The sequence below is a fragment of the Lissotriton vulgaris genome, chromosome 11 (assembly GCF_964263255.1).
Source record: "Lissotriton vulgaris chromosome 11, aLisVul1.2, whole genome shotgun sequence".
Classification (NCBI taxonomy): domain Eukaryota; kingdom Metazoa; phylum Chordata; class Amphibia; order Caudata; family Salamandridae; genus Lissotriton; species Lissotriton vulgaris.
Genome location: NC_141699.1, coordinates 338,391,784 through 338,415,300, shown reverse-complemented (window position 1 = coordinate 338,415,300; position 23,517 = coordinate 338,391,784). Strand labels below are relative to the sequence as shown.

Here is a 23,517-nt window from a genome sequence, read left to right as displayed (position 1 = left end):
CAGGATTGAAAGCCACCTATATATCTCAACAGAGAAGGTTAAAAAATGATATAACATTTAAACATTAGATTGTCCTATTGTATAATAATTGACATTACCCCTAGAGAAAACTACTCTTTATCTGTAGGTAATGAAAATTCGCTTTTAATAGATTTTTTTACGCACCACAATCAATAATGAGTTTAAGATTGCCATGAGTAAGGCATTCCTTCATAATACGAAAAAAATCCAAAACTTATCAACATGGTTTAATACTTGTACATTACAATATATTGAGATCATCAAAATTCTGGGCTATCAGTAAAACAATGCATCATTTTCTGATGCATGTCAATGAAATTAAGCACCTGCATGTTTCTTCTAAGACTCGTGTGTCTTTTTCTACCTACAAATATGTTTATTTAGGGCTATTTGAAACCTCAAAGTAGAACTCTAATTTCTTTGCAATTGTGGTTTAATGGTATTCTTTGTCCCTATTAGTCTCAACAGGCAGTGCAACATATTACACACATTAATCTAGTTACACTATATTAATAATGGACAATTTACCTCATGGCATTAAAGTAACACATTGAGTAAACATCCTCTACTACAGATCAGAATCATAGACTGTTACTCTTTCATTATTAAATAGCAAGAAACTTAAAAATACTAACTTTCATATTTTAAAATTTAGTGTAGAGAAAACCTTGGCTAAGGAAATGTATCTTTAATTGTAGCAAATATTTTAAAGATCTTCAGTTGGTATCCTATAATTAGTATTTTAAAATCCCAGGTTGTTGCCAAGACTTGTGCCACCCCACAAACAGCACCCTGGTTGTTTGCTCATACATGTGGTCATCAACTAAAGAATGAAACAAAGAACTAGTATCTAAACATTTTGATGGTTCCTAAAGATCATACTCGACTATATGGTGTAATAATGCAAAATATACACAAGGGAATTAATTATTATCGCTGTAATCTGTCCCCCAATGCATGGTGAAACAGTGGGGAAGAATAGACTTAGGGTGTGTTTAGTCTGCCTTCCCTACAATGTGAAAACAGAGACAGAAGGGACTAGCTGAAATGATTAGGCACTCCCTATGTCGTATAAAAGAGGGAGGATACATCTCTGTTCAAGTAAACATGCTGGCAACAACATGGTGTAAAACAGAGGTATCCAATACAGAGCCAGGACTGCCAAATCAATACCAGATTTCAGGTTTTCCACATAAAATAGTTTTTCATACATTGGCAATACATGGATCTGCTTTGTGTCTGTTGTGATCATCCTGAAACTTAGGCAAGAATTCAAACTGCTTGGAGCTATGTTTGTTCTCCTGGTATAACAAATGACAAATAGACTTCCTGACCATTATGTTACAGAGTGAAAAAGGATTTCCCATTCATTGAATCTGTTTTTCCACCTCATAAGGTAAAAAAGGCAAGATAAATGCATAGAGACTGAAGGGAGTCATGATCAGTTATAATATTCCGTCACCAAATGGTCTAGCATGATTCAAGAAAGAAATGCGTGGTTTGTTGAGAATCCTCATCAATGCATGGCAAGCCATAAAGACTCTAATGTTTATTGGTACAATTAACCTGCAAATAGATTTAGGATGCAGCAAAAATATGGGAAGGTATCATGGCCCTTATATTCTGTCTATAACCAAATGGCAAAATGAGAAGACTAAAAGGATAGATGTTTGATTGAGGTTTTCCACAACAACCTGTTTAAAGAGAGATAGTGGGACTCAATGTCTATTGAACATGCCCAATATTGTAAGGAATTTGGGTTTCTCAATCACCATATGCTGTAATCAATATTAGCCCAGACTCGTATCATTGATAGGAAAGTCATTATCTTTCAAGCATTAACCGAATAGAATCTTAGTACCAGATTAACGTTAGAAGATCATCTGACATATATATTGTGTCCTACATATCATCTGCAAAAATATCTCCCCTCTTGTTTTAACAATAGAAAGTGTACACCCAACAGGAAGATAGCTTTATAAATGTTATTTAGAACATGTATGTCAGATGATATTTCTGTATCTTCCGTATCCGCTATTCTGACATACAACTAAAGGGAACAGGATAAAACTAAAGATTCATGGCATGTTCAATAAGATGCAGGATGGCCGCTGGTCTGTGAAGTGTATGTATATGACCTAGAAATCCTGGAACAGATATTATTTTGATAAGACGTACAACCCAAAGGTCTTGTGTCTCCACTGTGGTTATCGGCAATTCAAATGTGTTTTTTGTAACTCCCTTTATCTTACAGAAAAGAAGACATTACAAAAACAGTGTGAAGTTCAGAAAGAAAAGAAACAAGCCCAAAAGCTAAACGTTGTTTTGGAACTTGAAATCAAGGAAGAAGGTAAAGGATAGAATGGAAAAAACAGAGCCTTCTGAGTCATAATGAAAACATAAAGAAACTAAAAGTATACAGAGATTCTGACTGTGCTTTTTTAAAAAGACTCTCCCCTACATATTTCTGTTCAGCTGTCTCTAACAAATACCCTGTCATCTTGTGGATAGCGTTCACTTACCAATCAAGCACTCCTCCTTTAGTAGGTAAGGTGTAAGAGAAAGGGAAGAGCGGGTAACATAAGTCCATCATCAGAGATCTCAGATTACAAGAAAAAAAACACACACCCTCTCCTCAAATGCTCATAAGCACGTTGGATTTTTTTAGATATCATTTTCATTTAAAGTTGCAGTTTCATTTTTTTCCATTTCTTAGTGATTAAATACCCATGAAGGTCTGTGGGTAGGACAAGTGGGACTGATTTTCGCTCAATCTCGTAGAGACACAGATTTGTCAAACGCATTGACTTTCTGCCAACTTGTTTGCTGTGAACTGCTCAGTAAAGTTGCAAACCTCATTGGCTGTCAATTTTCTGTTAAGCACAAAGCTCCAAAAGAGCATTCCAATGAACATGAGCATGTTGACAATGCTGCAATCATGTCCTTCTTGAGAACATTCATTAGGCAACAACTGACATTCATCAATAGTAAAATCAGGGATGCTGACCAAACTTTGGTCATGTCTCTGTTAGAAACTTACTGCTGGTAGCAACAGATATTCCTCAAAAATAGCATCATATTTACTCTCCCTCACAATACATACCCCAAATCACTTGCCATACATCCTAGCCCCACACTTAACCAACCTCTCTAACTTCTGTTACCCTGTGTTGACCACCTATTCTTCTTCACTTAGCCAATTACCACAAATCAAACAAAAAGGGAGACATCCAAGGCAAAACTTACTTAAGCTCCAAGGTAAAATATATTGAGGATTACTTTATGATCCCTGTTAATTCCCTCCTCACCAACTTCCCCTTTACCACCTTCTGACACTTATCATCTGCAAACCAACTAGGTAGTTCCATTCTCATTCTCTTCTAGCTTGATCTCAGACCCTAGAAGTTACCGCTCTGACACAATTGGGAAAACCTGCGCTTCACATGACGAAGAACTAAAACAACAAATAATTATTTGTCCTTATGAAAACTCGCAACACATAATTCAAAGCTCTCGTACTAGCAACCAACAATCATTCATAATCAGATATTCTCTAAGAGCCATATAATCTTTTTCAGACCATCCCAAAAACATTCTGTGCCAAATGTGTCACCTCATGCATCTTCTCATTCCAAGAGTTCTCTGTAGATCCCTACAATGTCATCTTTAACAATGTGTAAGTGGATCCAAAATTATATGAAATTCACTATTGCCCCCTTTAGTTCGCCCACACTACCGATAAATCCATGTGCTTCTATGAAAAATACGTCCAATTATTATTCTATCAAAACATCAGTAATGAACCCACTACTGAAAATAAAAATTCCAGGATTATATTTATGAGACAACATTATCACAATATTAGATGAAAAAAAGCCACCAGAAACTACAAACTACACTGGTCGCCTGCTTTCAGAATTGCATTCCAAAACACCTTTCCTGTATTTGCAAGGTCTGATGTGAGCCTCCTGTATTCATTGTTCAGTGTCAGTGCCTCAAAATAGGGGACTTTGGTCAATGCTTGGTCACACTTTTCTGCTGCATCCCTCACAGTTCTGGTCTTTGACATACACTTTTCAATCTATCCATGAATTCTTTAAAGAACTTTCTCAAGATCATCAGTGTATCCCGTCATTAACATGGCAACCACATGCAATCCACCTAATTGTCTGTGGTGCCTAATATCAGATGTTTCCAGATTCATCAATGCTGTTAAGGATTTGATTTGCAGCATTTGTTTCAAGATTAAAAACACCAAATCAGAAGTCATCATTATACAATAATGCCCCACTGTTCACCTCTCCCACACTTTTCAAATAATGTACTCATTGCCCAGTCAGTGGAGAACAAGACAGGGCTCCTCAAGTAAGTCCTCAGCAAGCCATCAAAAAAGTACAGTGAATAACTGATACTTTTTTCCACCACAGACCACTCATGCACCCTTCTGTTCACTTCTCCTGAACTTCTCACTTCCATGTTGATGACAACCTCCTCAATACCAGGGCCTATTGATAGAGTGGAGGGAAAGACATTCGAGCAGGAAAGGACAGTTCTTCTCTTTCGAAACACCTAGGGTATGGACCAGAATCTCCAGCAACACCAAACTCTTCACTCGCGCCTGCAATTCAGACAGAAATGCAAGACATAGCTCTTTAAAGACCAATACCATCCTGAAAGACAGAACTGCTTTCTACCTACCTCATTTTAAATGACTTAAGATTGTACCCCTTGTTTTTCCATCTTTCAATCTCTGACCAGATCTCAATTCTTCCGCAGCAGGATGCGTGATACATAAATATCTTAAGATACATACATACATATTTTGCAGTCTCCCAGAATATCAACCAGGCCATCTTCAAAGATGACAACGTGTCAGAAAGGCTTAATGCTCATTTGATTAATACAGACTCAGTGACCATGAAACGGAGAGAACTGAAATGTCTCTCTCTCATTCTAATTACCAAAATCAAGATTACACCAGTCTGCCTCCCATATGCACCAAGACGAACTTCTACAGAAACACACTCTGCCTCTCTCTATAGCATTGCTACAACCTACTACCAATAAATAGGTAGATCAGACATACCTTTGTCTGTTCAAGGCTACAGACTCTGTTAAAACCTTTGTCTTTTTGTTACGTCTTGCCTGCCATTCAGCTTTTTCATCAAGGCATTTAAACCCCCTGCTTGAACTCTCCAGGCCTGTAACTCTACCCTCCTACAGATTGCACTCACCTGCAAGAACTGAATGGTGATTACTGAATGTTTATCATGACAAATGGCAGACAGAGCCCATGATCAAATAGCATTCATAGTGGTACTCATTTTGCTGAAGAGTAAACAAATGTTGACCACCTAATCTCTGTGAAATGGATCTAGTGATCCCAGAAGCAGAATTTAATCTCCACTAAATCAGCCCAGAATGTGAATCCTCGTGGACAGTCTGGCCATATGTTAAAGGATTGTAAATGCACTTTGATCAAAGACCATTCTTACCTCTTGCCTCGCCAGTAATGACTGTGAGTCACTTTGATGTCGTGGGAGGAACCTACATTGGCAAATGTTGCAGCTAACCTGATCTAGGACCAGGCTTTAGTTTCCAATTGTGCTATTCTAAGGTCAAGTTATCAGGTGAAGATGTATATGTTTAATGTGCAAATTGATTTAGCAAGTGAAAGGATTTTTGAGATTTAGAAAGTGATGTTAATAAGACAATGTGTTACAGATTTGCACGCGCACAGTTTCTGGACCTAGAGCTACTCGCGAATCTGTAAATCTTGGAAATGCATCAGGATTAGAATGAAATGATGTGAGGTCTATTTATATCAAGAGTTTTTTTTCTGAAAGTTCATAGTCTCTGCTTGCACACTTCTGTTTATAATCACAATCATATTTGTAACTCCACCTGGGTGGGTGCACTTGCTGTGGTTGTTGCTTAGTCTGTATTGGAGTAATGCCTGTTTGTATGCTTCTTATATCTAGATAACAGAGGTTTGTAAGCAGATGATATTCTTGATGGAGAATATTTTAGTGTCTAATAGGCTACCTCTCCATTAATTAGTTGGACTATTTATTTGTGGTTTTCACATCTCTGTATTATGTGGGAATGTGTGCATGCCTGCCTACTTTTGTTGCGTGTTGAGGTCGCCTGTTGATGCATTTATACTGTTGCATTTATATTTGTACACTTTTAGCGCTGCGAGTGCCTTTACTTGTGTATTAAGGATGTTTTACTAAGCCTGAGTGGGTAATATGCCTTTGGGCATGCCAACAATATTGGTATTTTTGTATGTAGTTAGATCTTCATTGAGTGTGAAGAGAATTATACAGATTCATTGTAGGGAACCCTGACGAGGTGGAAATTAATAGAGGTCAAAAAGCCAGAAGAGTCCGGATGATGTATCCTTCAAACAATGACTCCTTGGAGCTTTTTTTGCATTTTCCGAAAAGTATTATTTCAGTTCTACTGTCATTCACCACCATTCACACGTCTACAGTGGATAGAGCGAGTTCCTGTTTGTCAGCTGATAATCGGAACCCCCGCTTTATATATACCGCTCCAATAGTGTCATCAAAATGATCTTCATAAATGTAGGTTATTTATTAAATGATGTCTACAATCAGGCTATACCCCCACAAATAGATCAATAAATGGGGAGTGACTTGAATAAAGGGATAGTCTCTGGAATCTCAATGAAAACAAATTGTATATTGTGATGAGTTTTCAAAACAAGCAGTGCATTTTGGTTCCTGCCCATCAAGATTTTTTGTAGTTCTTTCCTAGAAATTTCTGACAAAAATGAGAGTTAAATGTTAAATTTCTGACAGCGAGAACAAATTATTAAAATGCAAATACTTTTTTCCAATTGATTAGAGTGCGAATGTTCAAGTAAACATTTGTGAATACCTACTATTACATGGTGTGTGGGTGTTCTATGCACTTTAGAATTCTTTCTAACATTCTGCTTTCCCTGGCCTTTACTTTTAACCTTCTGACACCAGATACTCCTTTCTATTCTCCGAATTTGTCCTGAAGTGCCATCAGCGGGCAAAACTTCTCTACAGAGCCAGATGCTTAAAATCACAACCTCGACAGTTCCCTTGTACACCTAATTTTACTTAAAGTTTTTATGGGACGACTCTTAGAATTGCATTTTTGCCTGTTGCACAACGCATAACACATTAAAATAAGAGTTTCTAAGGGCCGATATGTACTAGTTACATGCAAGGTAACTTTTTTCGGAGTTTTTTCGGAGTTGCTTAAATGCAATGTACAGGTCCCTTACTATGAAGCAAATGAGAGAGGTGAAGCAGAGAAATCCAAGAGACAGGATTCAGGGCTGGTGTCCCAGTGGACTGATGCATCTACTGCAGGAAGCTGTAAATCTGGCCAGGATATGTAGATTTTGGCAGGAGCATGTGACAGTAATTCAAAAATTATTAAGTGTCTGGATTTCCATAGTGATAAAAATGGCACATGGAAGGGACGTGTGCCATGAGTGCCCAACTGAACTGATGTCTAGATCCATAATGCAGATTTTTGTGTCATAGATAAACATAGATGATGTGTGTGTACCAAGACATAGGCCTGCCTCACGGATTGCGGTCTTGTTGGGTGCCCTAGAGCTACCCTCATAATGGTGGAAGTTTACTGCCTTCACCAGGTATTACGCCGCATGATCGTGGTGGTCGCAGCATCCTGTGTATTTATACCTTTTACTTTTTGTAAAGCGTTTGTGTTGAACCACCTGCTTGTCACCGCTATACTTTACAATCAATATGTGTGAAGCGCTCTACGTCATGAGCAGCTACCTATTTGTTATTAATAAGTTCTGCTTTTAGGAATGATCAGGGCCTTTTTTAACCAGTGTCACTGGAGTGAGTCCTTCCTGTCTCACTCACTTTTTTAAGTTCCACTGCTGTGTGCTTAACTTGTCCTTAGGTATACATCAGTTATATGTGAACTACTGTGCATGGGAGGAGTGGTGACTCTACACTGGTTGCATGTGTGACTGGGAAGGTTACAATACAGGGATAGAACAGTGCTGTGCAATGAGTGCATGATGAGTGCATGTACTGGGTGTATGTGTAATTATGAGGAGTGAAGTGTGTGAAAGATGTAGTGCTATGCAGTGCGTGCATGGTGTGTACATTTACTTGGTGAATGTGAACCTACAAGAAGTACAGTGCATGAAGGACATAGGGTTGCATGGTGAATGTGTGTTCTGGCTGTAGGTGTGTCTGCAAGTGAGTAGGGCTTGCAAAGTGAATGTGTGTGCTAAGTGTATGTGTGCCTATGGAGGTAACAGTGCTGGACAGTGCAAAATGTACATGTAGTCTGAGTGCAAGTGTGCCTGTAATGTTGCATTAAATGGAGGACCCTGGGTTCCTGACTGGTGAAGACATTAGGAGGCAGAGGAATCCCCCCGACAGGTTGGTGTATTGCTGAATTCCTGGGAGCTGGGTGGGTCACACAGGAGAAAGGAGAGAGCATCTCCCCCTGTATTCTTCAAAGGGTGCTCTTTGATTCAGTGAGAGATCACTAGGAAGCGGCATGACACATCTGAGGAAGAAGATGGGGCTGACAAGGGGGTCATAAAGAGTGTGGCTAGGAGCCAGAGATTCACCTTTTGATGCACGTATCACTGTGGCTGCCATCCAAGTGTGAAATTCAGTCTTTTTAATGGCCTTTTCTGTTGGACTGTCAGCTTTAGAGTCTCTCTTGCTGTGACAGGTGGCTTTTTAAGAGGAAGAGAGGGAGGAAACATATGTATTTCAGAAAAAGCAGGACCTCAGCATAAAACTTCAAAGACCCAGAATTTAAATCACATTTGGTGTCTGGAAGTGGACTGTAAGAAGGTGAGGTTGAGACCTCAAAAATTGTCATCTGTCATGCAGCCAGACCGGCTGAGTAAGGAGGGGAAGCGCTGGAAGACTTCTGCCTGTGACCAGGACTGGGCACCAAGGCATCCTAGTCTCTCTGTCGGGGGAGGGGAAATCACCTACGGAAACCAAGACCAGCTGCTCTGGAGCCTGGCTAGCCAGCTCCTGTCTCCTTGCAAAGACCAGTGTTATCTATGAGGAAGAGTGGAGTGGTGGAGGGAGCGAGGTCAAGTGTTGAACCCTGTCGAATGTACTCCCAGGGGCAGCTGTGAGGTGATGGCTGCTGTACAGATGCCTTTGTGCAGGACCGAGATGGTGACTCTTGTTTGCCAGGAGAGGGCAGCCATGGAGATAGCCATGTAAAAAGATTGCTGTGTCGTAATGGCGGAAGCATGTGCTGCAGTGACCCCATGAGTCAGGAGGGGGTGCCACGGAAAAGTGCCTTAGGATCATGGCCGAAGCCTGGGCGACACCTTAGCAGCCTCCCTGGATGTCAGGAGGGGCTGTTGTGGTAAGGACTTTCGTAAGGAAAGGAACAACTTTCTTGCATGGCAGTGGTGCGGCAACCCTGTATGCCAGGAGGTCGTATGGAAATAACTATGCCATATGGATTGTGCAGGTGCCAGTGGTGACCTCTAGGTCACGAGAAGCAACAAGAACTGTAACTGACTGGACATTGTGGACAGACTGAGAACACAGTGGGAGTATTGCTACCACATCATTATCGAGATCAGGAACATCGGCAATCCCCCCACCTCTGTTGGGAGCATGGAAACTTACCTCACAGGAGGAGTGGGGAAGCACCTCTGATCACTGCCAGAGCATGACCATTTTAGGCTAAGGAAAGAACATGGGCTTGCTGGGGGCAGTCGACTCACCTGAGTAGGACCAGAGCTCTTGGCAGTGCCTGCGGATGAGGCACCATCCAAAATACTGCATGCTTCTCCCCTGCCAGAGCTAATAAGACTTGTTATGGGCCTACCGGGACTAGCTGCTGAAAGAGCTATGGTGCCAATACAGTTTTTAACTGTATTTGAAGAGTCAGGGTAGACTCTTGAAATAAGACCTAGTGAGCAGTACCTAGCTGTGGCCACCAATGAAAGGGGAATAACCCAATCACATTGCAAGGAACGGGTGGAACAGGGATTTACCACTGAGACACTAGAGCAACAACTCTAAGGGATATTGTGTTATTGTCTGAGAATGCTGTAATCTTCCTTTGAATGAGTAGAGTTATGCTTCTTATCAAAGTATGTATTTGGCTGGAACTTCATGTATTGCTGATGCATGCTTTTTGGGTTAAGAGCTTTGTTCTCTGATCTCTTACACACCTCCCTGAGGGAGCCTGAAACTTCTTGTTCACATCTATCACTGACAGCCAAGTGCAGAAGTGGTATTTGGTCCAGTTGCTCAGGATACATTCTAGGCTGGGTGCCGGGTCAGCAGGAGTAAAAGTCTTCAACCCCCACGGTTGGGCCAGTACTACTTGCGTACAACATGGCCCTCTGAAAGGGGTTCTGACAATAGTACTACAGTAGTACTACTTACCTATAACAAAATGTAATTCATAAACCCACTGCAGGAGATTTCTACCTCTCCTATCTTCTCTATGGGTGATCTTGCACATGTAAGCTTACTATTTAGGGGTTGATTACAATGCTGTCTGGAAAGTCTCTGAACTGGATTAGGATTCGGAATCAGCTAATCGGATTCGGAACCTATGTTTCCGACTGATTTGCACACCTTTCTGGACGACCGATTACGATGCAAGGAAACTGTTCGGGGCTGTCCAAATCGGTTCCGAAAGGCATTCGGACAGCCTGAGTCGTTCTGAGCTGATACGGACAGATCTATGGACACAGTTTACATACGAGCGACTAGGATGCGCGATTCGGGCAGCCGTTCCGATTTGGTCTGCCGGACATGAAAGGGCTGTTGGAGTCTGACTTTGGGGGTCCGTAGCATGCCCCCCCTTCACCCAGAGTTCTCCGGTTGGGGCCCGTGTGGGTACCCAAGGGACCCCTCTAACCAACCAAGCACAGTGTGGTAGGAACCATGGGGTGCCCATCACAGGGTTCATGGATTTCCCCAACCACCCCTTTTTTCAATGGGAGCCTGTGTTTTCATTTGGAACACAGGCTCCCATTGAAGTCAATGCAAGTCTGACAGAACAATGTTGGGAAGCATCGTAATCGGTCGGTAGGACTTGCAGAACCCGAGTCGATCGGAAATGATTCCAAAACCGATTCGGCGGGAAGAGTTTCCGAACGACATCATAATCGGCCCCTTAGTAGAAAATATGCGAGTGACCAGGGAAAGTGGTGGCAAAATGTGGAATATATCTACCACAAAATGGGAGGTATTTAGGAACATGGAAGCAGGGCTATAAGGAAGGCCAGGCTATTACAAACAACCACCCACAAAAGAGTAAGATCATTGCTGTTCACAAACTTCAGTTCTAAAGTTACTACAGCACTAATGGTGACAGAACAGTAGTACATTTACTCCACCCAAAATTCAAAAAAGTCAAGTGCCACACATGGCAACTCACAGACACTGTAACACACTCCCATAGAAAATAATGAGAGGCAAGTACTTACAAAAACATGCCATAGAAAATAATGTTAAATTAATTAAAAATAATTTCACTTTTAAAATGCAAATATGTATTTTGTTTAATGGTGAAAACAATGTACATATCTTAAATATTTATTTTATTATTTTAACATTTAAACTTGTGTAAAAAATAAAAATTATATAAATTATATCAACACATAGGGTCCAATTATTATGTCGTTAGGAAAGGCTCCGGGAAGGAATTTGGTTTTGCAGATTCCAATTCGGTACCCTTTTTACCTACCAAATTGTACAGGATTCCCAATGACCGATTATGATGTCCGGAAATCATTCGAGCAGACCAAATCGGTTGCGAAAGGCATCCGGACAGTCTGAGTCTTTCAGACAGCTCTATGGACACGGTTTCCGGCCGAGTGTTTACGATGACCGATACGGACAGCCATTCCGATTCGGTTTGTTCGAGATAAAATTAAAATTGTAATATTATTCTGGGAGGGATTTTTGTATTTATTTTTCTTATTTAGAAATTAAATAAATATGTTTTAAAAAATTAATTATTTATACATATTTAATTTAATGAGTTAATTTTTACTTAGCATTGTATTTTATTGAGTTGTATGCAATAATACATACTTTAATTTATTTAAGATTTATATTTTATATTAAAAGATAAAGGAATATTGAAATTTATTATTTTACCATCTACTTTGCCCTCAGGAGATTTTTGCCAATTAGGTGTAAATTTACCCCAAGAAATGGTGACTATAACAAAGTGTACATTTACACCTACATACAGTAGTAGATTTACAGATATAAATTTACCTTTGTTACTAGGCCCCAATTTGAATTTATAAAGTGTGTGTTTTTCTCTGGGGCATCTTAAAGGTAAATGACAGGTATTTAATGGTACCTGATTCAATGGTACATATTTTATCAACCTAGGAGGAATTAAACTCTGAGTTGGCCAGCTGGAAATTTAACCAGTATCTATAACGTCGAACACAGATCCCAGGAGTGGATACATTAGTTCATTGAGTGACCAAATCTGGTCATTTGTAAAATACAAGAATATTGTTTCGTAATTCACAGACAAATACGTATTTGGAATTACTCATTTTTTGTGAATGTGGATCACATTTCCATGCATACATTGCACTTGTGTAGCATTGGTATTATATTTCCATATTCCGGTCTCATTATCATTCCAAAACTTGTCCATGTAGGAGGACTCTCACTGATCCTTTCTTCTTGCCCACAAAAAGATATATTTGCTATTTTTAAATTTTGTTTTTACGCTGCCAGTTCCGAAATCGTGATTATTTCAAGACAATTTCTTATTATTCGAATCAGTATTGACCATCTAGGCTTGCTTTCTGTCTGAAACATTTATTATCAAATCATTTTGGAGGGCAACCTTATAAAATGGGATGGCAGTTCCTGACATGCCACCACTGGGATGGTAGTTCTCTCAGTCAGATAGCTTCTCCATCTCCCATACCAACTGTATTATGGCTTGTATCTCATAAACATAGAGTCACCAAAATGCCGGGGATAGGGAAAGTGACATCACACACCATTTGACCTGTGTGACATCACGACAGTTAAATCATATGAACTTAGACCTTGAATCTGGTAAAAATAATGTACATATCTTAAATATTTATTTTATTATTTTAATATTTAAACTTTGTGTAAAAATTATTTAAATTATATCAAAACATAGGGTCCAATTATGATGCCATTAGGAAAGGCTCCGGTTGGAATTCGGTTTCGCAGATTAAGATTCTTCACCCTTTTTACCCACGAAATGTACAGGATTCCCATTGACCGATTGCCATGCCCGGAAACCATTTGTGCAGACCAAATCGGTTGTGGAAGGCATCCGGACAGCCTGAGTCTTTCAGACAGCTCTATGGACATGGTTTCCGGCCGAGCGTTTACGATGACCGATTCGGACAGCCATTCCGATTTGGTTTGTTCAAGATAAAATGGCTGCCGGGATCTGTCCCGAAGGGACCCCTCTTCCCAACCACGCACATTGTGGCAGGCACCATGGGGGGCCTGCCACAGGGTGCAAGGTTTCCGCCAACCACCTCTTTTTTCATGGTAGTCGGTGTTCTCATTAGGAACACAGGCTCCCATTGAAGCCAATGCGAGTCCAACCGAACAATGTTGGAAGCATCGAAATCGCTTGTCCGGACTCACAGGACCTAATTCAATTGGAAACTATTCCGGAACTGATTAATTTGGGACAGTTTCCTAACGACATCGTAATCGGGCCCATAATATTTACCAAAATGTAGCACATATTCAATTAAAATTTGAATATTATTCTGGGTGGGATTTTTGTATTTTTTTTCTTATTTAGAAATTAAATAAATATTTTTAAAATGATTAATTATTTAATACATATTTAATTTAATGAGTTAATTTTTACTTAGCATTGTATTTTAATGAGTTGTATGCAATAATACAAACTTTCATTTACTTAAGATTTATATTTTATATTAAAACATTTAAAGGAATATTCAAATTTAATATTTTTCCATTTACTTTGCCCTTGGGAGATTTTTTCCAATTTGGTGTAAATTTACCCCAAGAAATGGTGACTATAACAAAGTGTACATTTACACCTAGACAAGTAGTAGATTTACATATGTAAATTTACCTTTGTGAATAGGCTGCAATTTGAATTTATAAAGTGTGTGTTTTTCTAGGGGGCATCTTAAAGGTAAATAACAGATATTTAATGTTACCTGAGTCAATGGTACTTATTTTATCAACCTAGGAGGAATTAAACTCTGATTTGGCCAGCTGGAAATTGAACCTGTGTCTATAACTTCGAACACAGATCCCTGGAGTAGATACATTAGTTCAGTGAGTGACCACATCCGGGCATTTGTGAAACACAAGAAAATTGTTTCGTAATTCACAGACAAATACGTATTTGGAATTACTCATTTTTTGTGAATGTGGATCGCATTTCCATGCATATATTGCCCTTCTGTAGCATTGGTATTATATTTCCATATTCCGGTCTCATTATCATTCCAAAACTTGTCCATGTAGGAGGACTCTCACTGATCCTTTCTTCTTGCCCACAAAAAGATATATTTGCTATTTTTAAATTTTGTTTTTACGCTGCCAGTTCCGAAATCGTGATTATTTCAAGACAATTTCTTATTATTCGAATCAGTATTGACCATCTAGGCTTGCTTTCTGTCTGAAACATTTATTATCAAATCATTTTGGAGGGCAACCTTATAAAATGGGATGGCAGTTCCTGACATGCCACCACTGGGATGGTAGTTCTCTCAGTCAGATAGCTTCTCCATCTCCCATACCAACTGTATTATGGCTTGTATCTCATAAACATAGAGTCACCAAAATGCCGGGGATAGGGAAAGTGACATCACACACCATTTGACCTGTGTGACATCACGACAGTTAAATCATATGAACTTAGACCTTGAATCTGGTAAAAATAATGTACATATCTTAAATATTTATTTTATTATTTTAATATTTAAACTTTGTGTAAAAATGTAAAAATTATTTAAATTATATCAAAACATAGGGTCCAATTATGATGCCATTAGGAAAGGCTCCGGTTGGAATTCGGTTTCGCAGATTAAGATTCTTCACCCTTTTTACCCACCAAAATGTACAGGATTCCCATTGACCGATTGCCATGCCCGGAAACCATTTGTGCAGACCAAATCGGTTGTGGAAGGCATCCGGACAGCCTGAGTCTTTCAGACAGCTCTATGGACATGGTTTCCGGCCGAGCGTTTACGATGACCGATTCGGACAGCCATTCCGATTTGGTTTGTTCAAGATAAAATGGCTGCCGGGATCTGTCCCGAAGGGACCCCTCTTCCCAACCACGCACATTGTGGCAGGCACCATGGGGGGCCTGCCACAGGGTGCAAGGTTTCCGCTAACCACCTCTTTTTTCATGGTAGTCGGTGTTCTCATTAGGAACACAGGCTCCCATTGAAGCCAATGCGAGTCCAACCGAACAATGTTGGAAGCATCGAAATCGCTTGTCCGGACTCACAGGACCTAATTCAATTGGAAACTATTCCGGAACTGATTAATTTGGGACAGTTTCCTAACGACATCGTAATCGGGCCCATAATATTTACCAAAATGTAGCACATATTCAATAAAAATTTGAATATTATTCTGGGTGGGATTTTTGTATTTTTTTTCTTATTTAGAAATTAAATAAATATTTTTAAAATGATTAATTATTTAAAACATATTTAATTTAATGAGTTAATTTTTACTTAGCATTGTATTTTAATGAGTTGTATGCAATAATACAAACTTTCATTTACTTAAGATTTATATTTTATATTAAAACATTTAAAGGAATATTCAAATTTAATATTTTTCCATTTACTTTGCCCTTGGGAGATTTTTTCCAATTTGGTGTAAATTTACCCCAAGAAATGGTGACTATAACAAAGTGTACATTTACACCTAGACACAGTAGTAGATTTACATATGTAAATTTACCTTTGTGAATAGGCCGCAATTTGAATTTATAAAGTGTGTGTTTTTCTAGGGGGCATCTTAAAGGTAAATAACAGATATTTAATGTTACCTGAGTCAATGGTACTTATTTTATCAACCTAGGAGGAATTAAACTCTGATTTGGCCAGCTGGAAATTGAACCTGTGTCTATAACTTCGAACACAGATCCCTGGAGTAGATACATTAGTTCAGTGAGTGACCACATCCGGGCATTTGTGAAACACAAGAAAATTGTTTCGTAATTCACAGACAAATACGTATTTGGAATTACTCATTTTTTGTGAATGTGGATCGCATTTCCATGCATATATTGCCCTTCTGTAGCATTGGTATTATATTTCCATATTCCGGTCTCGTTATCATTCCGAAACTTGTCCATGTAGGAGGACTCTCACTGATCCTTTCTTCTTGCTCACAAAAAGATATGTTTGCTATTTTAACCCTTTCCATGTGGCCGCGATTCCCCTGGTGTGCTGTAAACAGCACGAACAGGGGCGGGCCGTGACGAACCCCAGCCGTCATCAGCACACGAGCACTCGAGTGCATGACGGCTGGGGTTCGTCATCAGCATGGAAGGGGTTAAAATGTTGTTTTAATGCTGACAGTTCCCAAATTGTGATTATTTCAATGTAATTTGTTATCATTTGAATCAGTATTGACCATCTAGGCTTGCCTTCTGTCGAAACATATATTATAAAATCATTTTGGAGTGCAATCTTATAAAATGGGATGCTAGTTCCTGAGATGCCACCCTGTGATGGTAGTTCTCTCAGTCAGATAGCTTCTCCATCTCCCATACCAACCGAATTATGGCTTGTATCTCATAAACATAGAGTCACCAAAATGCCAGGGATAGAGAAAGTGACATCACACACCCTTTGACCTGTGTGACATCACAACAGTGAAATCATATGACCTTTGACCCTGAATCTTCCCAGGAAATGATGTCACATGACCTTAACCATAATGACATTACTTTAATTAATATCACTGCGAAAGTTTATGGTTTCTGCAAGCAAGGGGGCGTGGCCGCTGCGGGAAGCGGCTACAGCTAGTTCAATCGCCTCGCAGTCCCGCAGCGGTAGAGGAGCAGTCAGCCGCACTCCGGTGGAGCCAGTACGGCGCTTTTGGCATTCTTGCAGCCCCAGCAACAGGGAAAACAGGACTCCCAGTCCCTCGCAGGTCCTAGCAGCAGGGTATGTCGAATGAGTAGCGCCCGCGAAGCGGGTGCTGCGAAAGTTTATGGTTTCTGCAGGCAAGGGGGTGTGGCCGCTGCGGGAAGAGGCTACAGCTGGTTCAATCGCCTTGGCAGTCCCGCAGCGGTAGAGGAGCAGTCAGCCGCACTCCAGTGGAGCCGGTACGGCGCTTGTGGTGTTCTTGCAGCCCCAGCAACAGGGAAAACAGGACTCCCAGTCCCTCGCAGGTCCTAGCAGCAGGGTATGTCAAATAAGTAGCGCCCACGAAGCGGGTGCTGCGAAAGTTTATGGTTTCTGCAGGCAAGGGGGCGTGGCCGCTGCGGGAAGAGGCTACAGCTGGTTCAATCGCCTCGCAGTCCCGCAGCGGTAGAGGAGCAGTCAGCCGCACTCCGGTGGAGCCGGTACGGCGCTTGTGGCGTTCTTGCAGCCCCAGCAACAGGGAACACAGGGCTCCCAGTCCCTCGCAGGTCCTAGCAGCAGGGTATGTCAAATGAGTAGCGTCCGCGAAGCGGGTGCTGCGAAAGTTTATGGTTTCTGCAGGCAAGGGGCGTGGCCGCTGCGGGAAGAGGCTACAGCTGGTTCAATCGCCTCGCAGTCCCGCAGCGGTAGAGGAGCAGTCAGCCACACTCAGGTGGAGCTGGTACGGCGCTTGCGGCGTTCTTGCAGCCCCAGCAACAGGGAAAACAGGACTCCCAGTCCCTCGCAGGTCCTAGCAGCAGGGTATGTCAAATGAGTAGCCTTAGGGCAGCTTTCGATTTAGTTTTGCGGGATCGTTTATGGGATTGTTTGCTTGCACTCGGTTTACCAACTTGTATACTCCAGCAGATTAGACGTCTACATGACAATAACTTTGCAAGAGTACGTTGGGGCCCGAAAGGGGAACTAACAGAACCCATACCGATCAGACGGGGAGTCCGCCAAGGATGTGTGCTGGCCCCTACACTTTTTTCTTTATTCATCAACGACATCCCAGAATACTTAGATAAATGTAATAATGATTCCCCAAAACTGAATGGTGTGAGGGTTCCCTCACTCCTATTTGGGGACGATACAATCCTGGTTTCGCAAACACCCATGGGTCTACAAACACTTTTAAACTCCTTCAAAACGTATTGTGATTCAAAAGGACTAGAAATTAACACCAAAAAAACCAAATGTATGTCCATAAATCCCCACAAATCATTTAAAGGGCAATTTTCTCTAAATAGCCAAAGGCTTGAACTGGTTTCAAACTTCTCGTATTTGGGTGTTTCCCTAGATTTAACAACCTCATGGAAAACGCAAATTGAAAAAAGTAAAACTATTCTTAATCAGAGTACCTTACCTATTATAAAGCGTCATGGGGCAAGCTTAAGTAAGTCAATTTCGCAAGCACTAGAAGTCTTCAAATTTAAGGCCCAATCTGGTGCTTTATACGGAGCGGAAATCTGGGGTATAAATGCAGGTAACATCTTTACGATTAGCGAAGATATTTTCTATAGAAGGCTTTTGAGACTGCCCAAATGTACTCCACTTGTACCATTATTTATGGACTTAAACATGAAAAGAACAGACCACATTGCACTACTTAGGCCACTTTTGTTTTGGGTCAGACTCTGTAGTACTCTCAAACTTGTAGATTATAGACAAGGAATCTTAGAAGTTAAGAACCTTGATGTTCATACTACTACCCCTTGGCTTAAGCATGTTAAAAACTGGTTTTACCGGATAGGCCTAGCCTACTTTTGGGATGATCCTGCGTGTTTAAGACAAAGATGTAAGACTCTGGTCAAGGCAAGATTTTGGTTTTATATAACGCACAATTACCAAAATGACTACTCATGTGGATCCATTACACGTAGCTTTCTTGATTTTAAGAACTCTCCTCTTTTTGAAGACTTTTTAAACGAGATCCAACCGCCGCTAGCAAAAAGCCTGTACTTAAAATTTAGATATGGTATACTTAAAACAAAATCAGTACTAGCGAGATGGGATAAGTCCACTGGGCAACTAAAAAGCGTAAATTGTACATGTTGCCATTTAAACCAAAGAGAGAATGACAGCCATATATTGTTCTTCTGTACTATCTACGAACTAGCGAGGAGAAAATGGATTAAACCCTTGTGTAAAGCCTTAGGTATACGATCATACCTGGAAGCATACAGGATTGTTAAAACAGACACTGGACGCCTTACAGTGTTTTGTGTTAGCAGATTCCTATTGAGTGCTAGTTATACCTGTAAAAGTTTGGCTCTTGAACTGTAGATATTAAATGGATGTAAATTGGATGCAAGTTAGGTTTCCCTGATATTGGCTAGTGGTGGCTTTTGTAAAAATACCTATTTTTATTTTTAGCTATTATGCCTATTTTAATCTGGATATTTATTGTAATAGTTGATGAATTGTATATCTTCTGCTTCCCATTGGTATGTTGTATCTACTGTATGTTGTATCAACTGTGCAAAATGTATTGTTGTTGCTTATGCATCTTTTATGGCCGAACGAGCTGAAATAAAGATTAAATGAAATGAAATTAACATCACTGAAGTTCCATAATAACTGCATGATTAATGTAACACAATAGAGACAAATGTACATTTTAGGTACCGCAATTAGGGTGAAAATCCAGAAATGAAATCCAGTATTTGTAAAGCACAAACGATTACCTGAGGGTGTCAAGGTGCTAGGGGCCGAAGGGAAGATTAAGCAAGCTACTGCCGGTGCAGGGTATAGAACCGTGAGCCCCCTTGGTCCAGAGTGAGACATCCTGGCTGCTGTGCCACACCTCTTCACTGACACACCCAAGGCGATATATACCTGAATTGTAGTGTGTGAGTGAAGTGAATGTTTACGTCCACTGTGAAGCAGAGATTGGGTGGGGTCTCCCCCTGGGAACTTTTTGTATAAACTTTGGTCTAAAGATGCATTTTAAAGCATGGTTTTCACATACATTTGCTAAAAAGCCTTAGGCTGTGAAAAGACACTCATTAATTATTCTGGCCCTCCATTCATGATGTGCTCAGCCAATGAAACCTGATGATCTCCTAGGAGTTGACCTATTTGTTTCATAGGTAGCGAATTTGTCAAAGCCCACCTCCATTACTAGTAGCCAGCATTTGGTCATGGGTGCCCTTTCAGCCCCAATTTTACATACAATATGCCTCTTTCAGAATGTTGCGATTGCTACCATTCGTATACTATTGCTCAACTTTTAAGAGGATGTGGCCTAACGGTTAGGGCGGTTTACCTCAAAGCTGGGTTACCAGGTTTGAGTCTCGGCAGGGATGCTCAACATACCGTGATTCTAGGCAAATCATTTAATCTCCCTGTGCCTTACAAAAAAATATAAGTGTGTCCATCTGTAACGCAAGTGGTGCTCATGTACAGCTCTCTGATACCATTGGGTCTAGTTTGCACTATATAAAACTCATGAAAAAGAAAAAAACATTTATTTTCAACGTTACCTCTAGTATGTCAGGGCAGCATTTTGTCATGGATGACCCTTTCCCAAATGCACGGTTGGCCTCCCTTATGCCAAAAATGATCTCCAATGTGCCAGCACCAGCATCCTGCCACAGGCAATGTGCCCCATGTCAAGATTTAACTCCTGTGTGCCAGTGCCAGCATGTGGGACTTGTGGCACCCCATATTTAAGTATTGTCTCTAGAATGCTTGTGCCAGCATTTTACTATGCATTTCTCAATAAGACAAGAATGACCTTGACCATGTCAAGTCAAATTGCTGACATGCAAGCATAATAACACATTCTCCCTGATTCTCACTTCCATTCACTTCTCAATCAAACTCACTCTTGCACACTCATTCTAAATCACTTGTACTCACTCACTGATTTGCTCTCACTCTGACTTGCTCATACTGTTTCACTTGCACTCACTCTTATTCTCACTTATTCATAATCTCATTATCACTCCGTTATGCTCACTGTTACTCATTCACATTCTTGCTAATACTCCCTAACACCGTTTCTCATTCATTCTCTCTCACTCTTACTCAGTCACTCTTTCTCTAATTCACTCTTCTTCGCATACTCAAACTCATTTGCTGATACTCAGTCTCATCATTCGCACTCGCCACTTTTCACTCACTCCCACTCACAAACACGCTCACACATACAGAAACATCATCACACATACACACTCTCTCACACAAACACACTCTCACCCGACCACATGAACACAACACACATTTAAAGCATTTTATTTTACTTAGGCACACGGCAAGTGAAGGTTCTGCTCCAGATAGTCCACTTTTTACATCACTAATAGTGAATAATACACAATTATTCACCATTAGTGCAATTTAAAACACTGTTAGGTCCAAGGTCACAAAAGCAGTATTAGAGGTCGCAGTGGTCAAGCCAGGGGTAGCAGCTGTGACCACCCTCAACTCCTAACTGATATCAATGTATAATATATTCTACTACTTGGGCATGGATCTTTTTTTAAAGGCTATCCATGATCTGCCCACAAAAATTTAGTTAAGTTACAGCAAATAATTCTTCTAAAGCACTCTTCTGCCTCTGAATCAGATTATTGATACTAGTATTCATGTTACGCAGAGAAGAGAAAGCTGGAAGAATAGTGTGATGTTAAGATGAGATATTCCTGGTCTTCTGGCAGTGTATGGTACTAATTTGGCTCGTGAACTCCAAATTTGTATTATCAAAAGTACATTATCTGGAGATGCAATGGGCATATGTGCCTGGTTTTTGCACTCAGTGGTACTTTATTACAAAGGGGCGGCAGTCCCTTGTACAATCTCTTCTGTAATACAGATCGTGTTGGCACACATGTATTGCTTGTGCAATCTTAGCCTGGCGTTCACTAAGTTTCATGGAGGCGTGGCCCATGCAAATGAGGAAACACTTTGCCTCTGCGCCTGTGAAATATTATAGACATGGATGCAGAAGAAAAGGTTCTGTCAGGGGGCATACTAACTGGACGTCACAAGGAGGTGGCGCACAGTGAGCCCAAAGACTCCCAAACATCCCCTTGTTCAAATGCAGGCCAGTAGCTATTTGCACGTTGAAATTTGCACCTGCGGCTTCAAACAGTCCGTCTGCCTTTCAATAATGCCCTGCACCCACACTTGACACAAGTTTGCAGGGGGCAGCCCATTATCTGTAATAGGGCTTTTAATGCCCTGCATGCCCATTTAAAGGTGCAGACCAAGGGCAGTACATTATACCTGTGATATTGCCCAGAATTAGCAAGGCACACTTTACCAAACAGCTGTAGCTTTTAGAGAGAAAGCATAACCGTCTGCACCCTTTCTGGAGTTGAAGGGCCTGAAAGAGGGGGTGAACTATAGCCCACATTAGACGTTGTGCAACATCTTTCACTTGCTAGAAGCACACAATCATAAAAGATATTAGAAGCGCTGCCTTGCCTACTCCTGGTGTATGATTTAAGCATTACATTTGTGGTTACAATTTCCAGATGTGAAGCCAAACTTAGCCATGCTGTCTTTAACGTCCGATTCACTACTAATGTACTTCAGTACTGCAGTCTAAGTACCCTCCTGACACCACATCTTCGTAATTGGTCAGTGCACGATGACAGTGATAAAAGGACAGATGTCAGAGTAATGACAATTTACTCATGATCGGTACATCACCACCCCCTTTTGTACCGCTTTTGGCCGCCATAAGTGTGGCAGGGTATGCTAAGACATGAGTCCCTTGCTCACTTTGCCACTGGATTCAAGCAAGCTGGGCTGAAGACGGCTGGAATGCCAGAAACCGGTCCTCGGAAGCTTGTTTCCGGTCCAGGGAAGACATTGCTTGGCAGTTCGGGCTGGACTGTTCCCGTGAGGCACAGGGTCAGACTGATTTGCATATAGCCATATCTGAACTGGGGTGGCAGAGTGGGCTAAAGACCGGTGATGGATAAAACCCAGATCTTTTGACTGGGTGTGAGTGTTTGATTGATTCAGATGCTCAGTCCATAACCACCCCCTTTTGTACCGCTTTTGGCCGCCATAAGTGTGGCAGGGTATGCTCAGACGTGGGTCCCTTGCTCACTTTGCCACTGGATTCGAGCAAGCTGGGCTGAAGACGGCTGGAATGCCATAAACCGGTCCTCGGAAGCTTGTTTCCGGTCCAGGGAAGACATTGCTTGGCAGTTCGGGCTGGACTGTTCCCATGAGGCACAGGGTCAGACTGATTTGCATATAGCCATATCTGAACTGGGGTGGCAGAGTGGGCTAAAGACCGGTGATGGATAAAACCCAGATATTTTGACTGGGTGTGAGTGTTTGATTGATTCAGATGCACAGTCCATAACCACCCCCTTTTGTAC

General features: G+C 40.9%; 1 protein-coding gene across 1 annotated transcript in view; it reads right to left on the bottom strand.

The window, feature by feature from the left end:
- SRRM4 (serine/arginine repetitive matrix 4) overlaps positions 1–23,517 on the bottom strand; it is a 246,434-nt gene that overhangs the window by 25,699 nt on the left and 197,218 nt on the right. The gene's annotated exons all lie outside the window — the stretch shown is intronic.